The sequence below is a fragment of the Cricetulus griseus genome, chromosome 2, assembly GCF_003668045.3.
Source record: "Cricetulus griseus strain 17A/GY chromosome 2, alternate assembly CriGri-PICRH-1.0, whole genome shotgun sequence".
Lineage (NCBI taxonomy): Eukaryota > Metazoa > Chordata > Mammalia > Rodentia > Cricetidae > Cricetulus > Cricetulus griseus.
Window position 1 is genome coordinate 403,949,134 of NC_048595.1, and position 27,614 is coordinate 403,976,747.

Sequence of the window (27,614 nt, forward strand, 5' to 3'; positions counted from 1 at the left end):
AGCCTGGGATACCTGGCGGGGGTGGTGTGTGTGTGTGTGTGTGTGTGTGTGTGTGTGTGTGTGTGTGTGAAATGATGCATCTCCTTTATGAGCTGGGTTGGCCACATCCTTCTGCTGTATCCCATTTGTTAGAATTCAGTTGTAAGTTCAGCCTGCATTCAAGAGGGCAATCAAACAGCTGTCCTCAATGAGAGATGTACCAAAGAATTTGTGGAGGTTTCTTCACAGCTGTGCCACTTATTAGCCGGAAGGAAGATCTGTCGTTGGTTGTCCCAGTCTCTAAAACAAAACTAAGTAACTCACCTCACAGGTTTTTGTGAATAGTAAATAAAATTGTACCCAATACTAAAAATGTGTTAGCTCAGACCATTATCGTGTCCACTGAAGATCTAACTGATGCTGATGTGGCATTGAGGATGGTAGAATTCCAAGCAGTTCGTAGAGGTCCTGGTGGCATTTGATAAGTTCCAATGCTGTTTGGACAAGTGACTATATAAGGTTTGAAATCTTTGGTTCACCTCATTTTAGCGACAGTTTCCAGATATAGGTCAGTGCATTTAAACCTGGCCCCATTTATGGCAATTTATTTCATTATAGGATAAAGTAGTTAGACTCATGAGTAATAATTACTGTGTCTGCAGTGCTTTTAACACCTCAGCAAGTAATCCTCACCTCACCCCATGAGTAAGTTTGATGAACACTCTTCCCTCTTCCAGGATGAAGCCAAACCCAGGGTCATGTGGTTTGTGTGGTGAGGAGGAGCTGGGGGTCTTGATTCTCTAGCCCCTCTACCAAGTGACGGCCAGTCATTGCCCAATACCTAACGCTATATTCAATATGTATGTGAGTGACAGAGACAATAAAAGATGTTATTTTCTCTTTCAGTAAACTAGCATTTTGTGATATTCTTTGGCACCCAAACTTTGACCTAGGAGAGGAGACAATATGGAGAAGGAATGTTCTCTAGAGTGCCGGTGTTCGCGCCCAGGCTCTTTCAGCTGTCGGGCTCTGCATTTCTGGTCTGCAGTACGCAGATCTTGCAGAGACCAAGGTGAAGGGTCAGCGCGCGTCCCTTGGTGTCCCCGCCCCTCCGGGTGCTCACCGGGGGGCGCTGTGAGTCTTGCGCCTTGGTGAGCCGCGGCCAGGGAGCGAGGGGCGCGTCCGGGCGAGGTCGCCGCCCCCGCCGGGAGAGGGGAGTGGCCGCGCCGCCGCCGCGCCTGAAACCAGCGCACTCGGAGCCGGGCCGGCGGACGGGGTGTAGGTACGCGGGGCGCAAGGTCGGTTGAGCGGCGCGGGACCCTCGGCAGCAGTTGTGGCACGAGCCCCGCATCGGGTCGGACCCGCGTTCCCCAGGCGGCGGCCAGCGAGCAGCACGCGGAGGCGGAGCGGCAGAGCGGGCGCCGGGCGAGGTACGCTGCGCTCGCCCGTGCCGGGTCCCTTCCCGCCCGTGCCTTTGTGCGCGCGGCCCCGGGCTCAGCCGCAGCCTGCGATCGCGGGTCACCGGCTCCCGAGGCGCTCCTGTGGGACGCGGCAGCGCTCGAGCGTGAACCCACGCGCGCTCGAGGTCATCGAGGGTGATCGCTGCTCCGTGTGGCTGCGGGGGGCGGCAGTTGCGGGGGGCGGGGGGCTGGAAACTAAGTTGCTCTCACTCTGTGATATCCGCTTCGACCGATGGGCACTGGGGGACCCCGCTTTCCGCGGGCCCACCCGCACCCCTCTTCCATCCCTCTGGCCGGCTGGAGTTTCTTGGCCCCGGGCTCTGTGGAAGGACAAGCTATGGCTTCCTCTGGGAAGGAGAAGCGGAGGTAGAACAATGGGGCGTCAGGGGGAGTGGGGTTCAGGTGCGGTGTGCCGGGGCCGCGGCGCAGCAGGAGGGTCGCAGGACCCAGTGGATCTCCGTGCGCGTGCAGCTGCGCTCCACTCCTTTGTTCCGCCACAGCGGAGGGGGCTGCCCCGGGTCCCGTTTCCTGCCCGGGATGGGATTGATTCACAGTCCCAGAGAGGCTTGGGGAAGGGGGCGGGGCTCGAATGGAAACCAGATTGAGAACGGGAGCCCTGGAGGGTGCTGGGCAGGGTGGAGCGCTGGGGAGGGGGTGATGAGAGTGCGTTGGAGTTAATTACAAACACAACCTTCTGTCTGAAGGCCTGTGGAGTTTATTTGCGGTGCTTTGTTCATGCTACGGCCTAGCACTAATTGTTGCAACAAGTTCTGTTCTTCCTTGAAGTTGTAGGCTCTGGCTATGGGAGTTTGCTGAAAGCAGATCTGTTAGTTATAATGAATGAAGAACTTTTTTTCTTTTTTCTTTTTTTGAAAGATTTTGTAGTGAATCAGGATATTTGTGTGCATGTATATCTGTGGATTTCACTGTGGATCGAATAGTCAGACCAAAACAACAACAACAACAAAACCCAAAAACCCAAACAAAAAACTGTTTTTTTGACACATGGTTTATTCCCTGGCTGACCTGGAACTCAGAGACCCATCTGTCTTTGCCTGAGTGCTGGGACTAAAGGTGTGCACCACCACACCCGGTTAGGGCGTGTATAACATCATTTTGGCAAAATAGTTTTCTCCATGGTCATACAGTATAGTATACTTTTCCAAGAATGTTTGGGGCTTGGGAACTACCAGAAAATCAGACGTTGCTAAATAAATGAATCAGATGATGTAATACTGAGTTGAGAATTCTTTTGTCATTGGTCCCAGAAAAAAAACACCCCACACTCTTTTGGGGTTTGGGTTTTGAGACTGGAGCCATCATTTCAAGTGCTCTGTGCTTTCCCACTCCCTCTGGACCAGAAAGAGAGAGGAGAGAGAGAGAGAGAGAGAGAGGGAGAGAGAGAGAGAGAGAGAGAGAGAGAGAGAGAGAGAGAGAGAGAGAGAGAGGAGAGAGGGAGAGAGAGAAGGAGAGAGAGAGGGAGAGGGAGAGAGAGAGGGAGAGAGAGAGAGAACACTGCAGTGAGTATTTCTCTTTTTTAGGAGGGGTAGAATTGAATGTAGTATGTCAGGCATTAGTTAAAATAACCCAGTCCTAGATTACAATCAAGAATCTCAGAAAGATCGGCTGAGCTTGGGACTGGGAGTGAGCCTTGGGGATTGAGTGACAGTGCTTTTGAACAGGGCATTCCAAGCAAAACTGTTTGGGGGAGGAGGCTGACATTTCCAGGCATTGATGGTTATGCCTGTGGGACGCCTGTTGAAGAGACCCAAAGTCCAGTGCAGGTTAGAATTACTGTGGTGATAATCTAACAGCCTTCTGGCTGGGGCCAGCATTGCCTGTTGGACAAGTTGAGAGGCCACCATGAAACCACCACTTTGGCCATTGGTTGTTAAGAGGAGCTGAAGCTGAAAGCCTTTTAACCTTAGAAGGCAAATTGGGAGCTTACTCTGGGGGAAAAAATGTTTTGTGCCCACTAAGTGGTAATGGGAAAGAGCTGTGCAAAGTTCCTGCTTGTCTTTTTGGAGGGGGATGTGGTCAGGCTTTCAGGCCAGGCTGTAAAGCTGTGGAACATGTCCTCAAAAGCCATTGTGACGTGACGTTGGAGTGGGACAGTGTCCAAGTGTCAAGTTGTTTGTCATTACAGCTGACACACTGCCTGGCAAAACACCATGCCATAGACAGCTTACAGGGGGACTCTTTTTTATTATTATCCTGACATTCTAGACTTTTCATTCATGTGAGTGATTTTGTTAAGTCAGTCCATTTGGATTCCTCCCAAGTACTCTTTGGTCCATACATTAACCAAATGTAAAGCGTAAGGACATTAGTGCTGCTGGAGACATGAATGGCAGACTCCTTAAATAGCTAGTTTCTGGCCTTTGGCTGTCCCAATGGATGCAGGATTGTGTGATAAGTCTGGCAACAGGCTGCACCTCCTTCTGGGATGAATCATCACTTTGTCAAGTCTGGAGTTTAGGACTGGCTTTCCCTGGATGTTGCACAGCTATGCAAAGCAACGGGGATGGACTGACATCACTGGGGAGGAGTGTGGGCTAGGAGTGGGATGGGCATTTGTCTCAGAGGAGAACTGTAGTGTTGTCCTTGGTATCTATTGTTCATCCATGCTTGTACCACTTAACCTCCTTTTGGGTGAGGTTTGTCTCTCTTCCATCTCTCTCCCATTGTTTTCAATAGCTAGACATTTAGATTTTAATTGAATTATAGTTACCACTTAGTAGGTTTATTATGAGCAGAATTTTACAGGCATTACCACTATATTAATATTTAAAATAACTTGGCCAAAGGTCTGTCTCACTTAGCCCAGGCTGGCCTAGAATTCACTATGTAGCTCGAGGTTGGCTGTAAACTCCAGCCTCTTCTACCACCCTGAAGCTAGCTTTACAGGCACACTTTGTGTCCCAGATTGTCTTGGAAATCACTATATGACCTGTACTGGTTGTTAACTCATGGTAGTCATTTTGCTTTAGCCTCCCATGTGCTGAGATTTTAGGTGTGAGCCAAAGCTTCCTGCTTAGTGATTGACTCTTGTTCTCTTATAGTTGTGCAGGTCTCTAGTATGGGGCAGAAGTGAGGTTTGATTGCTCGATTCTAACTAAACACTATATAATTGCTGGGCATGGTGCTGTATGCCATTAATCCCAGTAATATGGAGGCAGAGGCAGACAGTGAGTTCAAGGCCAGCCTGCACAGCTGAGTCCCAGGGTATTTAGAGCTATGTGGAGAGACCCTGTCTGAAAAAACAAACAACCAAATAAGCAAAATAGTATGAATAGATATAATTTGACCATTTACTTGATTAGCTGTTTGTAGATTCCAAATCACTTTCATGTGTATTATAGTTGATCCTTCCTAAGTTCACTGTGAGATAAGTTTGGAAGGCCAGATCAGGAATATTACTAGTTTTAAAATATCATTGTTTGAAAGGTGTATATGAATGCTTAAAAAATACCTCACCCCACCAGGGTCTTATGAAGGCCAGGCTGGCCCAGAACTCACTATGTAGCTGAGGATGACCCTGGCTATCTGTTTCTCTTGCTTCCCCTCCAGAGTTCTAGATTTCAGACTTGTGCCCCCTAGCATGGGGCTTCCTGCATGCTAGTCAAGCGCCCTCCCAAGGGAACTATATCTCCAGCTCTCTTTATTGCTGTGTAGTGGTAGCTGGCCTGTAATTTGCCATCCTCACACCCCGTGAACACTGGGATTGAATGCGTGTGCCACCACACCCAGTTTACATAAACAACTTTATTTATAAAACATCGAAACGTTATTTATAATAAGGTAGTCTACTAGCATTTAAAAATAAGTTCTTTTTGAAAAAAAAAACATTTCAAACTGGCAGAGTAGAAGCTGACTTTATATAGAATTATATGTTTTTTGTTTCTTGAAATCCATTTTAGCTCCTTTTATCTTAAAGCCTTTAAGACACTGCGCTTTGCTCCTCAGCTGAGCCCCAGAAAGAATGTGATGCAGAGAGGAAGTGGACATCGGAATTGGAAACACACAAGCCGCAGGCTGAGGATTTTCCCAGCACACGCCTTCCGTCCTGGCGGGAGCCCTTTACAGAGGACATTCTTCCGTAGGGAAGTGTCAAGGGTCTTCCTTCGCTGGCTCCTCTGAGATCATCCCATTTCTGAGCTCTGTGGGAACACACATTCCACATGATTTGTGTGCTTAGTCCTTCCCCACTGGGAAGTGAACTAGTTTAGACATCAATGTAGAAGGGGAACAGAGATGACCTGTGCCCTTGGGCAGGGGCAGAGTGCTTCTGGGCAGAGACCAACCCTTGGAACAGAGTGACCACCAAGTGCAGGAGCAGGATGGAGCTTTGTATTGACACACATGAGCTGTTTATGGCGTTCTCAGAATGCTCTTGGAAAGATTAACACACTCTCTCTCTCTCTCTCTCTCTCTCTCTCTCTCTCTCTCTCTCTCTCTCTCTCTCTCTCTCTCCCTCCCTCCCACTGACTCACACACTACATACATGTATGCACACATATACTTACTATTTCCTGAGATAAGACTTTAGAGACTGTAAATTGTGCCTTTACTTGTCTGAGTATTCCAGCCAAGGATACTAGTGGGGTCTCCAGGGTCAACAGCACGGCAGTGATGTTATCTCTTCATGCCATTTACTTCTCCAAGAGAGTAAATGTCTTGCAGACTAGTACTGAGGCAGTGCTTGGGAGGGGGCGGGTGGAGGGAGAAAGGTGCTCAGCACACTTCTCTTACAGCTTTTTGTGGGCCTTGACAGTTTTGGGGGTCTTCTTTATCAGTTGGTATTATACTAAGCACCCAGTTGATGTGAGGTCCTGTATTCGACCCCCTTCAAAAGCCGTACAGGAAGCCCGTTGTGCCTCCAAGGACAGTGTGGCAGGGCGGATGGACGTGCCTAGAGAGTGGTTGTTGCTGAGATGAAGAAAATGGCTGTGACAGCTGTGGCGATCAAGGCCAAGGCAGCACACGCTGCCCAGACAAAAAGCTGAAAATAAACTGAAGCAGGAGAGAGGAAGGAAACGCAACACAGGTGCCAACTCCATCCTTGGCTTTGTTTCCTTCGATTTACGACGATGGGAGAAGATTCAGGCCCTGCGTGCACCCTGAGGTCCAAACCTGGAGAATTACGTTTCATTTTGTGTTAGAAGGAGCAAACAACACATGTATACCTGGCAAGTGCTTACTTAGCTCCAGCATCCTTTTGTCCTATATTCACTGTGACTGCAGTCACCACCTCAGGTGTATTGAGTTTTAAAGGCTGTGGTGGAGCAAGAAATGCCAAGGCTGTAAAGGAGGTCTCTTGTCTTTGTCTCTTTTCCTGTTGCTATGTTAGAATGTCTTGACAAAGGAACTTAAAGAAGAGAGAGTCCATTTTGGCTCACTCTTCAAGGTACAGTGAGTCCTGGCTGGGTAGTCATGCAACAGTCCTAGCTGGGGGGCGGTGTCATGCAGCAGTCCTGGCTGAGCAGTCATGCAGCAGGAGCTTGAAGTAGCTGGAGGTACTCTTCCCACAGTCCCTCTGCTGATGGGTCTTTTCACCCCAACACAGTCAAGGTAATCCCCATCCCTTCCAGGGGCACATCTTCCTGGCAGCTCTAGATTCGGTCAAGTTGCCACTAACCATCACCTTCCTAGTTGGCGCTATGCTGTGGGCTGCTCATGATGTCAGTGAGTACTTGATTTATTGTTGTTTTTAGTGCCTGCACATGCACGTTGTGTGGCGTAAGTCTTTTTCCTTTCATCTTGACAAGAGGTCCAGGGATCGAACTTATGTCCCAGGACTTGTGTGACAAGCACTTTTACCAGCGGAACTATATCACTGGCCTTGGGCCACTTTCAAGGAGTGCGTTTTAAGGGTTTAGGGGGAGCACCCACTTTGGAGAGAGACTCCCTCCTCCCTCGTTCATCTGGCATCAGGCTTCCTGTGTGTGCCCTTGGCTGGCCCATAGCTGGGGAAATGGGTTGGCTTCTCTCACTTCATCTTCCTTTTCTGAAGCTGGTGCTTGGCAACTCAGGCCTGCCTCTTATCTCCATGAGACTTGGGTTCTGAGAAGCCAGGCCCTGGCTGGGGATCTTTCTTGTTGGTCCCTCCAAACCTCCAAACTCACATCTCTTTCTGCAGGAGTTAGGTGCTTTTGAGGAGAGGCTGCCTGGGCTAGTCTTCAGTGTACCCTGGGGGAAGTGTGCTGTAATGGGAGTGTAAAATGGTGTGGTGACGGTGGCCTGTGGGAGGACTGGGAGAAAAGCTGGAGAGAGGGAGTTAGTAGAATTTTTAGTCTTCCAAGATAGGCAGTTTAGAAATCGGCATCCACACAAAAGAGAAAATGGACGTTCTTCCTTAGCTTACTGAGTTTCTGACAGAAAGATTGGGTGTCTGACTGTTCTACATCAGAGATGCCTAAGAGGACACCAAAGCCGTGTCTTCAAGGATGCATAGATACTGAAGAGGGCACCAAAAGCTGTGTCTTCAGGGGTGCAGAAACGCCTAAGACAACACTGAAGCTGTGTCCTCAGGGGCTCCAGGCACCCTGACATTTCGGAGATGGCTTACTTTTGCCATTAACATGAAAATACAATTCCTTTTTTAAAATTCTTAAGCTTATTTCAAAAGTGAATCTGGGTGATTAGATTTTATCCTTCAGTCTGGATGCACATATACAGCTATCCCAAAGATTTCCCATTAATATGTAGTAAAAGTATCTGGGGCTGGTGGTATAGGTAGAGTCCTTGCCTGGTATAAAGGAACTCCTCTGAGTTTAAGCTGAAGCACTGGGTGGGGAGCAAACCAAATCACTCCAGTCTCTCTCTTTTACATGAGACAGAGTCTGCCCACTGTGTAGCCCAGGCTGGTCTTGAGCTTCCTTTGGCTGTCTCCCGAGACATGGGCTTACCCAGCCTGAGAATTCAGTATCTTTAGATAACTCTTAGAAAACTGAATTAAAAAACCATGGAAGAGACTACTAGCTGTTGGTCTTATGCATATGTGTCATGGACTTATTACTCTCCTTCCCTGTTTTTTTTTTTTGGGGGGGGGGCAGCGGGTTTCAAGACAGGGTTTCTCTGTGGCTTTGGAGGCTGTCCTGGAACTAGCTCTTGTAGACCAGGCTGGTCTCCAACTCACAGAGATCTGCCTGCCTCTGCCTCCGGAGTGCTGGGATTAAAGGCGACACCACCGCCACCACTGCCTGGCCCTTCCCTGGTTTTATGAAGAATTTTCAAGCTGAGACCTAAAAAAACACATATACCACCCCCCCAGCACACGCGCGTGTGCGCGCACACACATACACACACACACACACACACACACACACACAACACACACACACACACACACGCACACACACGGGGGGGGGGGTGACTGATTACAAGATTCCTGCTGCCCCACTTACAGTCTCCAGTGTATAACCTTTCTCTTCCCTCTGCTCTTTCCCTGTAAGTTCTGTACCATTAGCCCCCGCAGAGCTGTTTGCAGTGTTCAGATAGGAAACATGCTTGCTTCCTAGCTGACCAGTTTTTTCCCCTTGAAAATGCTTCCAAAGCATTGCCAATGTTCATTCATTTTGGAGCCAGAGCCTAGCTGCCTTGAGGAATAGCTTAATTTTCATAAACATTGGGTTTATGCCAGTTTGCATTTCTAGCTGTGTTTTTCTGTCCTCATGTAATCTACTTACATTTGAAGTAGGGGAACCATAGTTTTGGATGAGCACTGACATGATGAGCCACGTAGGAAAAAGTTTTCATTTGCCTGAAATTTCCAGAGTGTGGAGGTGTATTCATAGAAGTCTGTGAACTGCTACATTGGGTTGGACTTAGGGTTTACTCCTTTAGTGGTCTGTGACATTTGGGGAAGGAAATACAGTGCAGCTTCAGACTCCATTTTTATAAGGGTCCAGGGGTGTGTTGAACATTTGTAGTATTGTAGTTTCTTAAAAATTTCTAAGACTTCTTACCTTCTTTAAAGATACAACTTGTGAGGTTGGTATTTGATTTTGAATCCCCAGGTTCTGGAATGACATGGTTGAGAGGATGCTGGGAACCTAAAGTCATGACGATCACTCCTTTACTGTACTCATCAAGTGTCATAAAAATCAAGGGCGACAGATCAAGGAACTTGACCCCAAGCCTTTGACTGGTGACTTCCTGGCTGTGGAGATGGCTCACTGTCCCCAGACCCCTCTAAATCTGTGCCTGGCTTGGCTGGTTTTGCTAAAAAGCATTCTGACTGTCCATGTCTCCATTTTCCACAACCCTTTACCCACCTATTTCATTCCTGCATTCAGCTGGCTCTCTCTGTTCAAATCCTTAAGCCCTTATTCTGGTTTAGACCTTTAAAAGCATTTGCCTAAAATAGGTTGTTCCACAAAAAAAGTAGTAGAGTGGAAAAAATAAAGCTCATAAATTAATTAAAAAGGGTTCCTGGGCTAGTGTTGGAACTGCTTCATTTGAAGTAAGTTCCTTGCAGGAAGACCTCCTGGCCCTTGTGTACAGTGAAGTCTGGAGAAGGAGCTGTGACTGTCACACATCCTCACTGATGCCTCCAGGACCCTCTTGAGCACTCTCGTTTCTACGTAGTCTGCTGGTGTCCCTTCATAATGCATCTAGATCCATGGCTCTCTGACCTGCTGGGAATGTATGTGCTGCATAAGCCGCCTTTGACTCTCTTTTTTCAACTTTATAATGATTTTCCTTTTTTCCCCCCCTTTTTAAAAAATTATTTTTTACTTTTAAACACAGGGTCTCTCTAGGTAGCCCTGGCTAGCTTTGAACTCACAGAGATCTATCAGCTATCTGCCTTTGGGATGAAAGGCCTGCGCTATGCCTAGCCCTTTTTTATTTTATTTTATTATTATTATCATCATTATTATTATTTTGCCTAGCCCTTTTTTAAAACAACAAATCACTTGTTTGTCTTTTGCAAGCCCCCATCCGCCAACCACATTTAAAAGTATCTAACTCTTTTCCCGTTTTCTTTACCAGTTTTTTTTTTTTATATTTTTTTCATGATCATGGCATTTTTCTTTTGGGTTTGCTTCCTGTTTGACAACAGAAGAGAAAATATTTGAAGCAATGATATGCAGAAAATAGCGCTGTGTATCCAGCACAGTGAATGGCTGGGATTCGCACCATTTTCCACACTTATCAGTTGGTGTGTCATACGCAGCCACCCCATTGTGTCTCCTCTGGAGTTAACTTGTGCGTGCATGTGTTCTCCTGAGTCAGTGTGAACATCCCACTCCACCTTCGCTCCACCCTCAATTCTGTGTTGCATTCGAGTAGAAATTCAGGAGAATGGACAGCTTCATCTCCATGGCTGACTGCCTCAACCCTGCTTGACCTCTGCATTTACTTAGGTTTTTACATCCCTGAAGTGAAATTTAATATGCAGTTTACGTGTGGAAGTCTTTCCCATCCTTTAGATTTTCCTGGGTGTTTATGGCTCTCAGTGTCATTGCAATGGCTGTGTCTGGTATATCAAGAAGGAATTGCTTTGTATTTGTTCATAGATGGTTCTTGGTTGAGTAATCCCACGTCTCACCTGCACTTGCTATGGGAACAGAAATCAGATGGCTTTCAGTAGAACAGGAAGTAAGTTAAGCATTATTGGAAATGTCACATTTCATTTTAATTTAAAATCTATATACTTTGAAAAGAAACTATATACTTTTAGAAGTAAGAGAAGGTGAGTCTTAGTTATTTAAATACATTCATCAGATATTTGGATGCCTGCCACAGAGTCATAACAGTGAATAGAGATGACATGGTATTCTTTTGTGGGTGAGTGAGCACAGGAGAGAGCCTGCATGAGAGATTTGGTTGTAGAGATGAACACGGGTCACTCCTACTTTCTTCCTCTTCCTCTAGTCCAGACTGACATAGAACTCATGCTCCTTCATCCCCCAGTACTGGGAGTAGCCAGTGCCACAGTCCTGGCACAGAGCCATCCATCCGTGTGAAGGAGGTATAGGTGCTCAGAAGGGTTGGAGAAGAGGCTGGTGGTGAGAAGGGAGTTAGACTGGGGTATGGAGGGGCCTGTTTGAGGAAGCGAACATTCACCGAGCTACCTGAAGGATGATTTAATATTAGGGGAGGAAAAGGATTGAATAAAGACAGTGGAAAAGAGGTGCCCGCTGGAGAGAGGGCTTGGCAGGAAGCTCACTGTTGTTCCAGAGGGTCAGTCGGTTTACAGATGCCTATAATTCAGCTTCAAGGCCCCCAATCCTTTTGCAGTCCCTCAGCAAGCAGCATCTGAGCAAAGGCTAGCTGGGCCTCTCCTTTTTCCAATAGCTGGGTTACATTCTCAAAAAGACTATGCGGTAGGAACTAATACCAAGTACTTGCTTTGGGCTGACAAAGCAAGTTGTCAGTGTGGGGGGGTGGACCCCCCACCTCCAATCCGTGCATCCTTACACATGTGGCATATACCCAGAGACACACACAAAATGAAAAGTAAAATAGAAGAACTAGTGAGACTGCTGAGCCCTGGAGTGCTGTGTTCTGCATGGGGGACCTAGGGGGACTTCAGTCATAACCAGCTAAATCGGGTTGTTAGTAATCTGTGGGACTAGTGGCTTGCAGTAAACCAAGGTGGAGGTCCTCATTTGGGGTCCCTTCTCCGCAAACAAATCTGCCTGATTAAGGAGAGGACTGCCTCTATGGTATAGCTAGACACCCCACTTCCAGGTTCCTTGCCACCAGCGCTTTGAGTTCAGAAAGGCCCCCTTGGCTTGCCTCACGGGCTGTTTGACTTTATGATGGTGTGAAAGTGATACAAATTCAGTGGAAACTGTACTTTGAATTTTGATTTTTCCCAGGCTAGCAATACATAGCTTGTTACTCTGTCCAGATGAAGTGACAGGAGGGTAGCTGTGAGTCCCCTCAGCCGCATGGACCGCAGGGTAGAGAGTTAAAACCAGAGGTAACTGCAGTGTCCTGTGTTGCTATGCTGGGAGCTTCTGGAGGCTGCGTACAGTAAATGCAGTTTCAGCTCAGAATAGTTTTAACGTCTGATGGTGTTTTGGGGACTTAACTCCATCATTAGTAGAATAACTATACTAATACCACCATTGCCACTGACTTCCCCCTCTGTTGGGCGTCTGAGATCCTGTGAAGCAGTTGTCTTTGCTTGGAGGTCAGGTCTGCTCCTTTGGGAGGCTCTCAGCAGACCCAAGGGTAGGTGGAGGGTGGAGGGTGATCTGGATTCCCCCGAGGTCCTCACACCTTGTTTACTTGGCAGGGCAGTGATGTGGCAGTGTCTAAACCAAGTGGCCCTTTATTTAATCACACCTAGAAACAGTGGGTGAAGTTGTGAGTGACACCTAAAGTCCCAAGAACACCCAGCATCTTGGAGGGTTGGACCCTGAAGGGAGGGGTGGGCAAGTGGATGCTGGACTTGGATTTTTCTCTTTGCCTATTTACTTGGGAGTGAGTCTGCATTGCCACCATTGTATGTGTGTCAGAAAATTTGAACTTTTCCATACTGGTAGAATAGAATTCTGGAAAATTACCCAGTGCATTTTCACAGAGCAACTGTGCCAGATCTGATAAGTCCTCTCAAAACCTCATCACTTTGCATTTCTTTCATGGAGCGTCCATCAAGCTTCTCAGCCTCTTGTGTTCCTCTCTTTTCTGTAATTGTGCGTGGAGAACTGCTCTTTTCTGTGAAGCTTATCTACAGGAACTGATTGTTAAGTAGTATCTCAAAGCAATCCCGTCAGGCTTCAGAGGTATGTGGGGGTGGCTGAGGAGCCTGGCATCAGGGGAAGAGTTGCTTACTTGAGAAATCTACTACTGATTTCAGGGAGATTGCAGTTGAGTTGGGTATTTAAATAAAAACAAGTAAGGTCTGCTTTTGAAACTTGGTTCTGTAATATGTTGCTTATCTGGAATTTGAATGTAACAAATATATTTGCATTAGTTCTGTGTTGGAAGTATGTTGCAACCACAGCAGGATTAATATGATCAATAGTGTGATCATAACTAGTATTTATTGCTTTTCAAGTCTTCATCATAATGGTTCTTCTCTTTCTTTGGTTTTTTGAGACAGGGTTTCTCTCTGTATTGTTTTGGAGCCTGTCCTGGAACTCGCTCTGTAGATCAGGCTGGCCTCGAACTCACAGAGATCTGCCTGCCTCTGCCTCCTGAGTGCTGGGATTAAAGGCGTGCACCACTAACTCCCGGCAATAACGGTTCTTTAAATCTGTTTGAACATGGCAACAGGTGAGGGCTGTCTGTCTGTTCTGCTTGGTGGGTTTTATCATAGAGCCACATGCAGATGGCATAGTCTTGCAGGGTGATTTCCTGAACTCTTGATTCTGTGGCATGGAGTTCAGTCTGAACATGGCAAGGCTAAGGCATGAGCCTCGATGAAATCACAGTGACATTGTGAGTTCTTCTTAATGCTTGACCTTCCTTGGCAGTTTGAAAACAAAACCCAGGTGTAGGAGAAGAGCTTGTTCCCAAACCATTCATAGAGTATGAGATTATTAGAATTCTCTTGGATATTTTATATTAGAGAATAGTTTTTTAAAGAGCATTACAAAGAGTTTGCAAAGTAGAGTTGAAAAAGATGCTTATGAGAGACTGTGACAGCACATACTGACCTGCCCAGGCTCAAGCCATACAAAATCCCAGCACTTTTGAGAGAATGAGGTGACTGAAAAGATTTCCATGAAGATCTCCATCATGGGTTGGGTGCTGCAAATGAATTCAAGGGGCAGGGGGAGTTGAAATAGTCAAACACCTGTTTCTGGCTTGAGTGATGTTAGCATAGACAAGGCTGTAGGAGAAGGGTTCGTTTTGGTGTGTGTAACTCATCCAGGAAGTGAGGGAGTTTCAGCGCAGCATTGTTGAATTGCCAGGCTGGAGCTCAGGGAGGAGTCAGGGCCTGGGGTCCAGATAAAGGACTCTTGATGTCTTGGTGTGCCTCAGGCAGTAGATAAGATTAAACCTTGGGTACGCAACCAGAGCCTGGAATGAGAAGAGAAGGTAGGCCATAGAACTCTGGGGAACATTGTTTTGTGGGTAGAGGAAGGAGTAGCTAGTAGGTCAGGGTAGTAGGCATGGTCACATGGTTGTAGGTGGCCCCTCTAACAAGGGGGTGTAGTGGTGGGCCACAGAGACATGGGAACACTTTTATTTAAGTGGTTTCAAGGCTTGTGTGGAGAGATAGTTTCTAGGAGGGTGGTGCTTGTCCAAGGTAGACAGAGACCTTAGATGTGGATAAAGAGACAGGCAGTTGCTAGAAGGGGCTGGAAGATGCTGTCAGTTTGTCAAGGCTTCCATAACTAAACACCACAGGGCCACCAAAATAACAGACCTATTCCCTCATAATCTAGAGGCTAGAAGTTCAAGACCAAAATGTCAGCAGGCTTTCCAAGATCTCTTCTAAGGCCTTTTGAATGGCTTACAGATGGCTGCCTTGCATTCCTACTAGGTTAGGTCATCCCTTGATCTGTCACCTCTTCCTTCTAAAAAATATTTTATTTTATGTGTGTGGATGTTTGTGTGCATGTATGTCTGTGTACCACCTCTGGACCTGGTGCCCCAAGAGGCCAGAAGAGGCATTGGATCCCCTGGAACTTTAGTTTCAGATGATTGTGAGTCACTCCCTAGGTTCTGGGAATCAGACTCAGGTCCTCCAGAAGAGCAGCCAGTGCTCTTAACTGTTGAGCCAATTCTCCAGTGCCCTGTTCCTTCTTATTAAGGGTCTACTTGAATCCCCCGCTTTAACATGAAAGTCCTCTCTCCAAAGACAGTCACATTTTTTGGTATTGGAACTGACGGCTTCATCTCGTGAACTTTGAGAAAGCAAATCTAGCCAACATATATGGTCTATGAGCCCAGTGACCCACCTGTCTCTCCCCTTGCCTACACCTCCATACTGGTGACTGTCTTGCTCTTCTTGGCCACGCTGGTCCTTCTGGAAGCTCTTGTTCTTGCTCATCTTTTTCCTGGTTCTGTAGATTTGCATCTTTGTTGTGGAATATTATTTTAACATGTGTTACATTTGTTTATACTGTGGAACATTTGATTATGATGCAAAGATACGCTGTATTCCTTTATGTGGCATTTGTTTAACTCTGTGAAGCTGTGATAGTTTCCCTGTCTAAAACATCTGATTGGTCTAATAAGGAGCTGAATGGCCAATAGCAAGACAGGAGAAAGAATAGGTGGGGCTGGCAGACAGAGAGAATAAATAGGAAGAGAAATCTTGGAAAGGAGATGAAGGAGCGAGAAAAGAAGGGGCGCCACCCAGCTGCACAGACAGATTTAGAATAAGAAGGGAAGAAAAGATAAACAGACATAGAGAAAGGTAAAAGCCCAGAAGCAAAAAGTAGATGGGATAATTTAAGTTAAGAAAAGCTGGCCAGGAACAAGCCAAGCCAAGGCCGGACATTTATAAGTAATAGTAAGTCTCCGTGTGTGTTTATTTGGAAGCTAGATGGCAGATCCGAAAAGAGCAAAAGAGTAAAGAGTGAAAACAACCAACTACACATCTTGGTCCTTTTCATGAACTCAAGTTCAGCTGCCTGTCTTCAACTCTTCTTTAGTCACAACTCCATCTCTTGTGGCAAAATACTCAGTGTCCTAGTAATAAAATTTACATCAGGTGAACTGTAAATTGTATTTGACGGTAGCATGGAGCATCATGGGACCCTGGGCTCATGGCTTCTCTTACTGTGTTCCTCAGTTTGTGGTTGGAAAAAAAAACACAGTGGGGATACCAGTTTAGGTCCGAGGTTCAGTAAAAATTTGCATTTTAGTTTGCCTTATATTTTACAAATTATTTTTGTCCTCCAGAGTTCAGTTTTGACTTCCTTTTCTTTTCAGGAGGTCACTTAAGTTAGGCTGATTGGGGGTGCAATCCCAGCAGAGTCTGGGGGCTGAATTATTTCACTGTGTACATTATAGCTGACACACACACTCTTTCTTTGTGGATATGCACACACAAACACACACGCAGAGACACAAATACACAGACATATACAGGCACATAGGCACACACAGAGAGAGACACACACAGACATACATAGACACATACACACAGACACACACACACACAGACACATACACAGAGACACACATACATAGACATGCACAGAAATACACACAGACACACACAGATGTACACACACAAACACACATATACAGACACATATACACAGAGACAAACATATACAGGCACATAGGCACACACAGACGTACACACAGATACATACACATACACAGACATGCACACACACACACACACACAGAGATGTACATACACAAACACACACATACAGACACATACACAGAGACACACACATAGACAGGCACATAGGCAGCACACACAGACGTACACAAACACATATACACAGATACATATACAGACACACACAGACATACGAACACAGACACACACATATACACAGAGATATAGACCTTGTGTGAGTGTGCGCGCACACACGCACGCACACATGCTCGAACACACACACACACACACACACACACACACACACACACACACACACACAGCATAAGTTGTGTAGGTATTAAGATCCTGTCTGATGCTGAGCTGGATACCCAGACATGCATATTAATAAAGGAACCAGAGTAGCCATAGGAGTAAACGCTAAGCGTTTGGTTGTTCCAGGTTTCTAATGTGTATGTGTTCTCGTAGAAATGAAGGATTTCTGATATGTGTGTGTATATGAGTCTTAGACAGTTTTCTGTTACTGTAACAGAATAGTTGAGGCTGGGTAATTTATTTAAAAAATTTACTTCAGCTCATCATTTGGGGATCTGAGAGCATGCACCAGCATCTCCTTGATTCAGGGCAGAAAGAGGAAGGTGTGTGAGCCCACATGGAGGAGAGGGGCAACAGGGGAGTGATCCTGCTGCGTAACGGCCTGCCCTTTACAGGACTAACCCATCTCGGGGAAAGCACATTGATCCCATTATTGATCTAATCGCTTCCCAGCAGCCCAGCACTTCTCAACATTGCTACATTGGGCAATGGAACCTCAATGTGTATTTTGACAGGGACAAGCCATATTCAAACTATAGCAATGAGTGTAGATGGTTTTCTTCACCTAGAAGTCTGTTGAAATATATTAATATTATTCCTACATGAAAGTCATAGCCTTTTAAAAATGTGCCTGGGTCTCATATCATCTGAACTGAGCACCCCCTCCCCCACCAAACCCACCTGAGTATTAGGAATTAAACCTAAGGCTTTCACATATGTTAGACACATGCTCTACTATGAGCTAGAGATCATATTGTTTTCAAGACATTGACTATCAGATTTGCGAGTGTGGAGAACTCATAAATGGATCTACTATTTGGCTACTTAGAGCAGGGACACCCACATTTTCCCAGGTTTCTATAAAAGACTATAGCCTAGTCTTCTGTGGCATGTGAAATTCTCTTTACGTGCAATGTTTATCTCTGTTGGCAGTTTTAAAGGTGTAAAGTTTTGAAGTATGAGACTCAAATTTGTTTTTAAATAGCAATGCATGTGTTTATTCTTTGAATCTTTTAGAGCTCTGCCGTGGCATGATATGTGACCTTGCTGTCTTGACCCCATGCTCGGCTGTGGATTTGAAGTGTTATTTTTGTGCTTAAGTGACTTGAGCACTTGTGACTATACATTTGGAACTGAGTAAATATGGAAGGATATAGTTTTGAAAGGCCAGTTCCACTTTTAGCGAATAGCATGCTGGCACTCTATTCCTTAATTGTCTAGGCCACAGGCACATGCCTGGCAGGACATGTGCCAGGCATGGTGACACAATCTGAGGCCCCAGCACTTGGAGGTTGAGGTCAGCTTGGGCTTCATAGTGGGTTTCAGGCCCAGTGGGGCCACATGAAAACCTGTCTTAGGGTGGAGACTTGGGAGGGGAGAGGAGGTCTTCCTGTGTAGGCCAGGCTTGCCCCCTCCCATCGGTAAGTTTCCTGGGTTTTAATTGTCTAATTTCTTCATTTCATCTCATTAGAACCACTCCAGTTCTCTTATTCCCAAACTGCTAGATGGAGCCCCAGCTGGAGTCCCTGCTGCTAGCTTGTGCTGTGCCTTTTTTTACGATTAGTGCCTGTTCCCCCTTGGTGTGTCTGCTCTTGTGCAGTGTGTAATCTGAACAACTACACAAAGCAGCCTGTTAGTCATTGTCCCAACAAACTCAGATTCTGAGTTAAATATTATTTTCCACTGCTTATGCTGTAGTTTAAATCTGAAATGTCTTTCTAAAGCCCATGTGTTAAAGGCTTGTTTGCCCAAATAAACCTTTCCTTCTTCTAAGTGGATTACCTTGGGTATTTTGTTACAACAACAGAAGGCTGGCTAACCTACCTCTGTTCGGAGGTGCTTAGGTGGCTCTCCATCATCTGGATGTAGGCTGGCTGACCCACCTCTGCATCTGTTCAGAGGTGCTTAGGTGAGTCTCCATCATCTGGAATAGCAGCTGTCATCATTTCATTTCCTCAGGCAGACCAGTGACTCTCTGCTTGTGGTCTTGATGAATTGTCACCAGTAACACTGAAATGTGGACACCTTAGCTGAGGCTGTGTGGTAGTCCTCTCAGCTCTCACTTGTTCCCACCACTCTGACAGCTAAAGTTCTTCAGTTGGACTCCCAGCCTAGCTTCAGGATCCCCTTTATTCTCGTCTCCATTGCCCAGAAGGGCTGTACTTGGCTGTCCTCTGCTGCCATTTTTACATAGTGTTTATTAAGTGTGTTTTACGCTTAGTGCTTTAAAGATTCTTTCTCTGTCATCCATGTCATCCTTTGTCATCCAGGTCATTGAGGTCCACTTTTACCCTGAGCCATCTTTCTGTGATCTGCTTGTGCCTTGTCAACCACTCTACTGCTAATTGGAAATGTAAATCTAATCTCCATCTTCCACATCTTGAGGTGAAGAGGTTGCGTGGCATGCACACTGTTGATTGACTGACCCGATTTGATTGCAAATGCCTGGGAAGCAGACATAAGTCTCTTGCTCTGTTGTGCTCTGAGCAGGAGTAGGCTAGGTGTTGGGTTAGAGCAGCGGGTGAAAGACAATAGACAGTCCACTGCAGTTATCATGCAGGTCCTCCCTGGGTGGATACTCTGGCCGCTGCTGCCAGCATGGTATTGACCTACTTTCCCCTTCTTATCTGTGTGCAAAGCATTTGTTGTACTTAGTGTGTTCTCCTGTCACAATGAATGTTTGTCTCTCCCTCTCATATGAACTGGGTGCTAAAGTGCTGGTTAACTCAGTGAAAAAACAGTGGAGGAGAAAAGTTGGTAAGCTGTTTAGCTTCTAAACTGGGGGACCTTATACTTATGTCATTTAAAAATGACTGTAGTCTATCCATTTGACATGTAAAAGGTAGAGTTGTACATTTTAAGGTTTTAGCCTTTTAATTTCGTGGTTCGCAATTTCATGCATTTTGAAAATGCTTTTTGATCAAGTGCTTGTAGAGGAAGTGAACTTTTTCCCATCTGGATTTTAGGGTACAGTTTGCTCTTGGGAACACAGGTTTCGTGGCTCCTTGCGTAGGCAAGCTGATTAACTTTAACAGTCGGATTTTGTATAATGTAATAGGTATGTGTGTTCAAGGAAAAAAGTGAACACGCAGCACTTTTGAGTGAATGCCTACACTCACAGGAAGTAACTGCTGTTACCTGGAGGTTGGAAGTTTAGCAGAATTGTCATTCAAATTTGGTTAACATCTGTAAGTGGATATTTTGTAAACATAGGTTTTAGGAAACATGTTTGGCATCATTTAAAAATTATTACGGCATGCTGTAACGGTTGGTTTGTTCTCTTGGTTCTTGATAAATACTGCAGAGTGCAAGAGTAAGAATCATGATAGCTTTGATTCATGAATTTTGTTACACTTCTAACATTACAAAGAAAAAAAAAGACCTGGAAATTGACGCAGAAAATGCTTCCAAATTTTTTTTTTTAAATTCTTTTTAAATTACAAAGTTGCTTTGCCTTCTGAATTTATATTACCAGGGTCTTTGGGGGGGAACATCGTAGCTATTTTTATTTGATCGCTTTTCAACTAATAAACATTCATGAAATCCTAATGTAAATGTATAAACATCTCTCCCTTTGTTTACATAGTTTATTAGACTTTATTTTGGTAGCTAAGTGCTCAGGGAGTTTCTGAATTTCTTTCCTAAGGCCTTTTCTTACCACCTCCACAGAGCCGTTGCTGAAGCGGTACTAGGAAGGAATGAACTTCCCTGCTTTTGTTACTTTGTAGATTTATTAATTTGTAATTTGATCTCATAACTAGATGGATTTCTAAAGTTGGAGGATGTCCTTTGTACAGCTGTCTTGTGGATAGCTGGGAACACCCAGAATCTGGCTGCGACCCTATGCCTGGATAGCTGTGCGTTGGACCTTCCTGTTTGTTCTGTGTGTGTCTCTCCATGCTGTCTATAGTTAGACTTTTAATACATTTTTTTTTCCACGATGAGTTCAAAATAGACAGATGCTTTCCTTTGCTTCTGAGAAAATGTCATTGAGATTTTTGTGGACTGGCATTTGCTGACTTTTTGTTTTTTTAAACATTCTTTAGAATTCCCCAAATGAAGGAACTGGAAACCAGGCTTTCCAGAACTGATGGCATCAGCATTGGTGGAAACTGGGAGACTAGAGGAGCAAACTTGGGAGACAATGTGTTACATACTTTTGAGGCTTTGTGCCTAAGGTATCCCTGTCACACTGAGTTGGATTTGCAGTTTGGATCTTTTGGGCTTGAATGATCTGATGAAGCTGTAAAGGGAACAGAGGGCTGGGATGTAGTTTGGTGGTAGAGCACTCTCCCGTCATGAGTGGTCCAGACTTTGAACAGACAGGTGGTGTAAGCAGAGGGTGAGGAGGGTGCTGGAGGACTTTGGTGGGATTTTTAGCCCATGGAACAGAACGAGCTTGGGACCTTTTGATTAATTCGTTTGGAAGGGAAGTTGGTTTCCCTGGAGGCTGCGCTCAGTTTAATAATTACTTGGTGCTTGTGGCATCTGCGGATTCATCAGGGCCAATGAGAGCTGACAGCTTGCCAGTTATATTTGAGCAGTTTTACATTCATACCGGGGTTCCAGGCTCTCAGGTTCGCCAATCTAAACATTTGACTTCTTGGAATCTTTTTATCCGCCTTGAGGGAACGGATTGAGAAGTCTATGGGTTATAATTAGCACGCTCCCCTGTACAGCTGAGTTTGTGTTTCTGGATGGAACTGTGGTTTATAGTGTTTGGCTACCTTGTCCCGCAGGGATCATAGCCCTTCAGACGTTAGCTCATTGATTCTTGTAGCGTTTCGTGTGAGTTGTATAGCATGATTACAGGTTCCCTCTTAAAACTAGCTTTCCGGACCTTCTGGGCTTGTGGAAGGTGAGGGCTGCTTCTGTGGGGTGTGGGAAAGCAAAGATGGGAGGAGGGGGGCTGGATGTTGCTGTTTGGTGAGCCTTGGAGAGATGTCCCTTGGTGATGTTACTAACATTACTCAGCAGACCTACCTTTGGGAAATGATAGGGGGAGGGGACGACAGGGGGCCAGGGGGCCCGGCAGGATGACAACAGGACTGTGGTGCTGGCTGCACTTCCTCCTGGGGTATATGTATTAGTTCATTTCCTGCTGTCACAAAATAACTGGCCAGGGCAACTTTGGGAAGGCTCACAGTCCAAGTGTGCATTCTGTCGTGGAGAAGTCATGACCTAGATGCTGGGGCATACCTCACTCACAGTCAGGAAGCCGAGAGCGATGGATGCTGGTGCTCAGCTCACTTACATCTTGAACCCCAGGTCTTGAATGGTGCCGCTCACATGTAGAGTGTGGCTCTCCATCTGATAAAACCAATCTAGAAGCTCCTCTCAGACATGTCAAGAAGTTACCCGGACATTCTTGTCCAAAGACAGGGTGGGAGAGCATGTGAAGTCTAGGAATCAAACTCGGAAAAGCATATTGGGAAGCCAGGAGCCACATCTAGTGAGTTTCATCTCTGCCAAGCTGTTGTGTTTGCCTAGCTCTCATCCTGAGTTTGGGGATCCACAATTGGAATGAATTCCCCAGTCCTCCAGGCGGAGTCTGTGATCGAAAAGCCTGGAGTAGATGCACTGTTGTGGCTCTGGGGTCCTTCTCTGTCCCAGCTGTGTCTAACCCACAGCCTGTGGGCCACCTGTGGCCCAAAACAAAATTGTAAACTCATTTAAACGTTACTTGTTTTTTATTTTTCACAATTTCTTTTTGGTAACTTAATTGTACTGTTCCCAAGCATGAACCTTGTAAATGACATCCTGTTGTAATGTCAACAGGTCATGTGCCAGGTACAAGACTTGTGTATGGCACAGTGAGACTTCTTACCTCTGGGTTGCTGTGAAGAGCTTGGCAGTTTAGGTCTTAGATCAAAGCGCCTATGCCTGAAGCAGCAAGTGCAGGATTCTAGGATCTAATGTTTTTTTCTGGTGGAAGGTTTTGCCTGGGACCCGAGGCCTGACTTCTTCCTCTTTATATGCTGAGTTTTTTGTTTTGATCAGAAGATGTGGTGGTTAGTAATCTAAAACCTTCACTGTTAGCAGCCACTTTTTTTTTAAGCCTCAAAAATCCTTCTAATTAGTCTAGATGATATGTTTGTCATATTCACTTTCCACAGCTGGAAACAGCCCTCCAGACCTCTGTCTCTTTGTGAATTGCAAAGTCTAGGTGCTGTTTTCCAGTCCTGTATATCCTGTCTGGGATTGAGTGGAAGCTTTTGTTGATAAAGCCAGTTTCCATGCTCACGTAGAAACCAACCTTGACATTGGTCTGCAGTGATTCTCCTCCCATTTCTGGCTTTGCAGAAACACTGGGGGAAAGGGTGTTAACCCTTAGGTAACCATAGTTTCACAGCCCTTACTCTTTTTTATATAAATTTTATTTAAACTAGAAACAATGTTATTTTATATATCAATCCCAGTTCCTTCTCCCTCCCATCCACCCATGCCTCCCACTGACCGCCCCCATCTCATCCCTGTCCACTCCCCAGGGAGGGTGAGGCCTTCCATGAGGTATCATTAAAATCAGTCAAGTCATTTGGAGCAGAGCCTAGGCCCTCCTCTCTGTATCTAGGCTAAGAAAGTGTCCTCCATGGGAAATGGGCTCCTGAAGTCTGTTTGTGTAGTAGGGATACATCCTGGTTCCACTGCCAAAGGCCCCATAGACTGCCCAGTGATCCTAACTGATACCCACGTTCAGGAGACCTGGTTTGGTCCTATGTTGGTTCCCCAGCTGTCAGACTGGGGTCCATGAGTTCCCACTTGCTCAGGTCAGGTGTTCTGTGGGTTTTCCCAACATGGTCTTGACCCCTTTGTTTGTCACTCCTCCCTCTCTGAAACTTGATTCCAGGAGTTTGGCTCAGTGCTTGTCACAGCCCTTACTCTTACACAGACAGGGCTTTCGGGTTGGTGGCATATGGGCTCACATTTGTAGTTATCTGTTTACTTTCATTTCTTGTTCATATCTCTTTGATCTTCACTGCCTGTTAATTTAATGTCCTTTGTGTTATCCAGAGCTAGAACACACAAGACAAACAGCTTTACTTTGTGGAAATTGCCCCAAGGCCCTGCCTGTTTCTTCCCTAGCCCAGGATTCTAACGAAAGCCCTCCAACCAGCAACCCATTAGTCTTAGCAGAAGGCTTTAGAGAAAGGCTGGGGGTGGGGACACCTTCCCATGGATTGGCGTTAACAATGAAATAAAAGACTGGAAAGTCAACTAACTGTAATTTGTGATGTAAATGCGGTGGATTCACACGACTCATATAAATTTCTCTTAGCAAGTGTGGTGGTAGGAGTGAAAATTAGCACCGTCTGAACCTTGTCTCAAATGCATGCCAGCCCACTTTCTCACACACATTGTACAACAGAAATCACCCTGCAGTGTATGGCCAACTAAACCCTGCCCTTTGGAGAACCATGCTGCCTGAGTAAATTGCCCTAAAGAATTCAGTTTCCATTCTGTTTGCCCCTTAGATGTCAAACCCTGAGCAAGTGTCATGTGTTTTGGGTACTACTTCAAGATGTTCTTGTGTATCGTTGGATGTTCTCAGGTGGTCCTTAGCCAATGTGATCTGGGCGAGGAGGGCAAGGTGATGAACGTTGTGTTTGGGGTAGAAAAATGAATGTGCTTCACCACTCTGACTTACTGTCCACACCACAACCTGTGTGCCAGTTGCCTGGCCATGTCATTGGACCTTTCTCTCTCTCTCTCTCTCTCTCTCTCTCTCTCTCTCTCTCTCTCTCTCTGTGTGTGTGTGTGTGTGTGTGTGTGTCCTTTTCTCTCAACAGGCTTTCTCTGTGTAGCCCTGGCTGTCCTGAAACTCACTCTTTAGACAGGTTAGCCTCAAACTCAAGGATCCGCCTGCCTCTGCCTCCTGAGTGCTGGAACTAAAGGTGTGTGCCACCACCACCCGGCTACTTGGACCTTTCTGCATGGAGAATGCTGTCTGCCTTCTTCAGGAGAGGAGCAGGGAAGCTCCCTAATAGCGGTGAGGGAGGAAGGTATGTTAGTGTGTCACAGTGCCTGGCCTGCTGTGATATGCTATAGAGCTATAGACACAGTGGCTTAAGCGATGGGTGTTTATTTCTTATAGCTCTGGAAGCTAGGAAGGTCAAAATTTGGTTACTGCTGAGTCTCCTTTTGCTGGCTTCTTGATGCCTCCTCACTTTATATCTCTTTCAAAGACTTGAATCCCATCATGCTCTTCCCAGTGGCTTCTAAAGCTGTTGTTTTCCAAAGGCCTCACCTCCAGTACTGCAGAGTTGGGGGACAGAGCTTCAGATGGGAGAACACAAGCTTTTTGTTCCTAACAGCTGGCTTGCTGAGAGCATGCTACCCAGGGCTACTGACTTCTCAGACCAGGTTAAATTTAAGTCAAGAAGCCCAGCTCACCTCTTGGAGCTCATAACTGGCGCTGGCACCTTAAGCTTTTCTCTCTGTCCCACGTGATCTGTCATCAGACTTCATTGTCCCTTCAGAAGTATAGCTTTTGCAAGGCTCCCCCTAAATGAAAACTTGTTCTCAGCATCTCCACAAATTTCCACCTTGTGTGTTCTGGTCCCAGGACTGTGGAAGCTGGTATTGTTTGGGCCAGTGTGTAGCATGGCCCAGTTAGCTGTGGCCTGGTTGAAGGTGTTGTTGGAGGCTGTGGCCTGGTTGGAGGTGCTGTTGGAGGCCGTTTGAAGCCTTGGCGTGTTATGTATATGTGGGGTTTGGCCTAGAGTGGAGGTTCCTCCAGAGAGTATGGAGGAAGGCAAAAGTTGTGAGGTCCTGGGTCCTCTGCCAAGAAATCTTTTCTTTTAGAAGTAAAATATATTTAAATGAAATTTATGAGTTTAGCTTTTTGTAAAAATTCTAATGAATTAAGGATTTAGGCCAAAACAAGCAGCTTTATTTGTTTTTTCTTTTTGTTCCTCTGCATTTTCTATTTTTTTTTTTCTAAGGGGGGAACACACTTCTCTTAATCATTGAAGAGGTCATTTGAAATGTCAAAAGGGATGTTTTAGGTTGGTTGGTAAGATTGCTCTGTGGGTAGGAGGAGCATTTGCCACTGAATGTGACCTGAGTTCCATTCCTGGGACCCACACGGTCGAACGAGAAAGCAGACTCCCACAAGTTATCCTCTGACCTCTGCACGTGTGCTCTGGTGTGTGTACACGAACACTAAGTAAATGTAATTACAAGCTTTAAAATGGGGTATTCTGTTGTTCCTCTTGCTGGGCCCTGTCTCCTGGTGTGACGGAAGGGTGGAGAGATACTATGATTGCTGCTGTGTCCCTAACTGATCGATCACACCATGTCAGTATCTCAGCAGGTCCCAGTCCTGGACATGTTGCTTGAACTGGACTAAAGGAGCACTTAACACACCCCCACCCCCTACATTTGGTGCTGTTGAAAAAGACCAAGAAAGGGAATTCCAGTTGTTCTCAGTGCATGGCTTTTATTAGGGTCTGAGCCATCTGAACCATGGGGCAGAGTTTTGGGTTTGTCTTTTGCCTTTGTTTTGCCATGAGGATTTGCTGAGTTATTTTGTTCATGAAATTTTGTCATGTTGGCCCACTTTCCTTACTTAAATGTGTTTTGCATGTCATTCTCAAAAGCATTGGTGACTTCATTGGCACTATGTGCTGGATTGTGTTTCCTGTCCTATTGTTGGTATTGTGTTTTTGTTTTTGGAGAAATCCTCAAAGTGGCTTGAAGCTCTTACTATTCTTCTGCCACCTAATTGTGACCGAACTTACACACTTGTGATAGTGGCAGCTGTGAGAATGCCCATTGCTGTGTGACTCAGCTGTCAATCGTCCTTTGCATTCGTGTTTTCTGTTTGTATTTTACTGAATGCCTGCCACATGAAAGGGAGAGTGCTATAGACTTTGGGGGAATACCAAGGAATGAGACATGATTGTTAGACTGAGGAGATGGTTTTCTAGAAAAGGCACTATCTGTAAACAGGACCACTGTATGTGGAGGCTAATGAGTGGAACCAGAGCCAGTTAAAGGAGTTGGTACTGTTGCAAGTCCTCCTGTAGCCCTTGCCTCTGGAGAGCACCCTTCTAATGACGCTACAACAGTCACATCTTAATGTCCTTCTCTTTCGGTTAGGGAGATAACTTCAATGTTTTCCTACTCATAACATGGTTTTGCCTTCACTTATAGTGGCTGTTTCAGATTTAAAATAATGTGACTTAATATTCTTGTCACTCATTGAGATGTCAGCTCTGATTTGTTCACGCTTTCCCAGATGCAGTCGTGTTTTGGCTTAAAGCGTTAATTGTTGCTGGTCTGTGCTGCTCTAAGAACTTCAATTCATTGTGGGGGCAGTAAGATGTGTATTATTTCTGCTTAGCCTCCATTTCTTGTTAATTGCTACTATTGATTATTAATTTGAAATAGCTTTCCCTGTCATTGTTTTGATATTGAATGGTGGAATGTGCGTGTACTTCACACGTTCTTTTGTTACCACTTATGTGTGCGGCTGACAGCCGGATGAATGGCTGTCTTCGTATTTTCAGGGTTCACAGTTACAGTGTGTCTGGTGGTAAGTAGCTTGTAGTGTAAGGTAAGCCATGGGGTAGACGAGTTTGTTGACCTCCTAGGTTACAGTGGTTGTGAGATGTTTGGGATAGTTTATGCTGCATTATCTTTCTTAC

The 27,614-nt window shown here is 45.7% G+C and overlaps 1 protein-coding gene across 3 annotated transcripts in view; it reads left to right on the plus strand.

Annotated features, from left to right (window-relative positions):
• The first annotated feature begins 1,253 nt into the window (after window positions 1-1,253).
• Window positions 1,254-27,614, plus strand: part of Myo1b (myosin IB) — a 164,930-nt gene continuing 138,569 nt past the window's right edge. For 2 of the 3 annotated variants that reach the window (XM_027396860.2, XM_027396861.2), the window contains exon 1: window positions 1,256-1,409. The gene's annotated coding sequence lies outside the window, so the exon portion shown is untranslated. Of the gene's footprint in view, window positions 1,410-27,614 lie in introns of all 3 variants that reach the window. The other variant, XM_027396859.2, reaches the window with a different exon arrangement.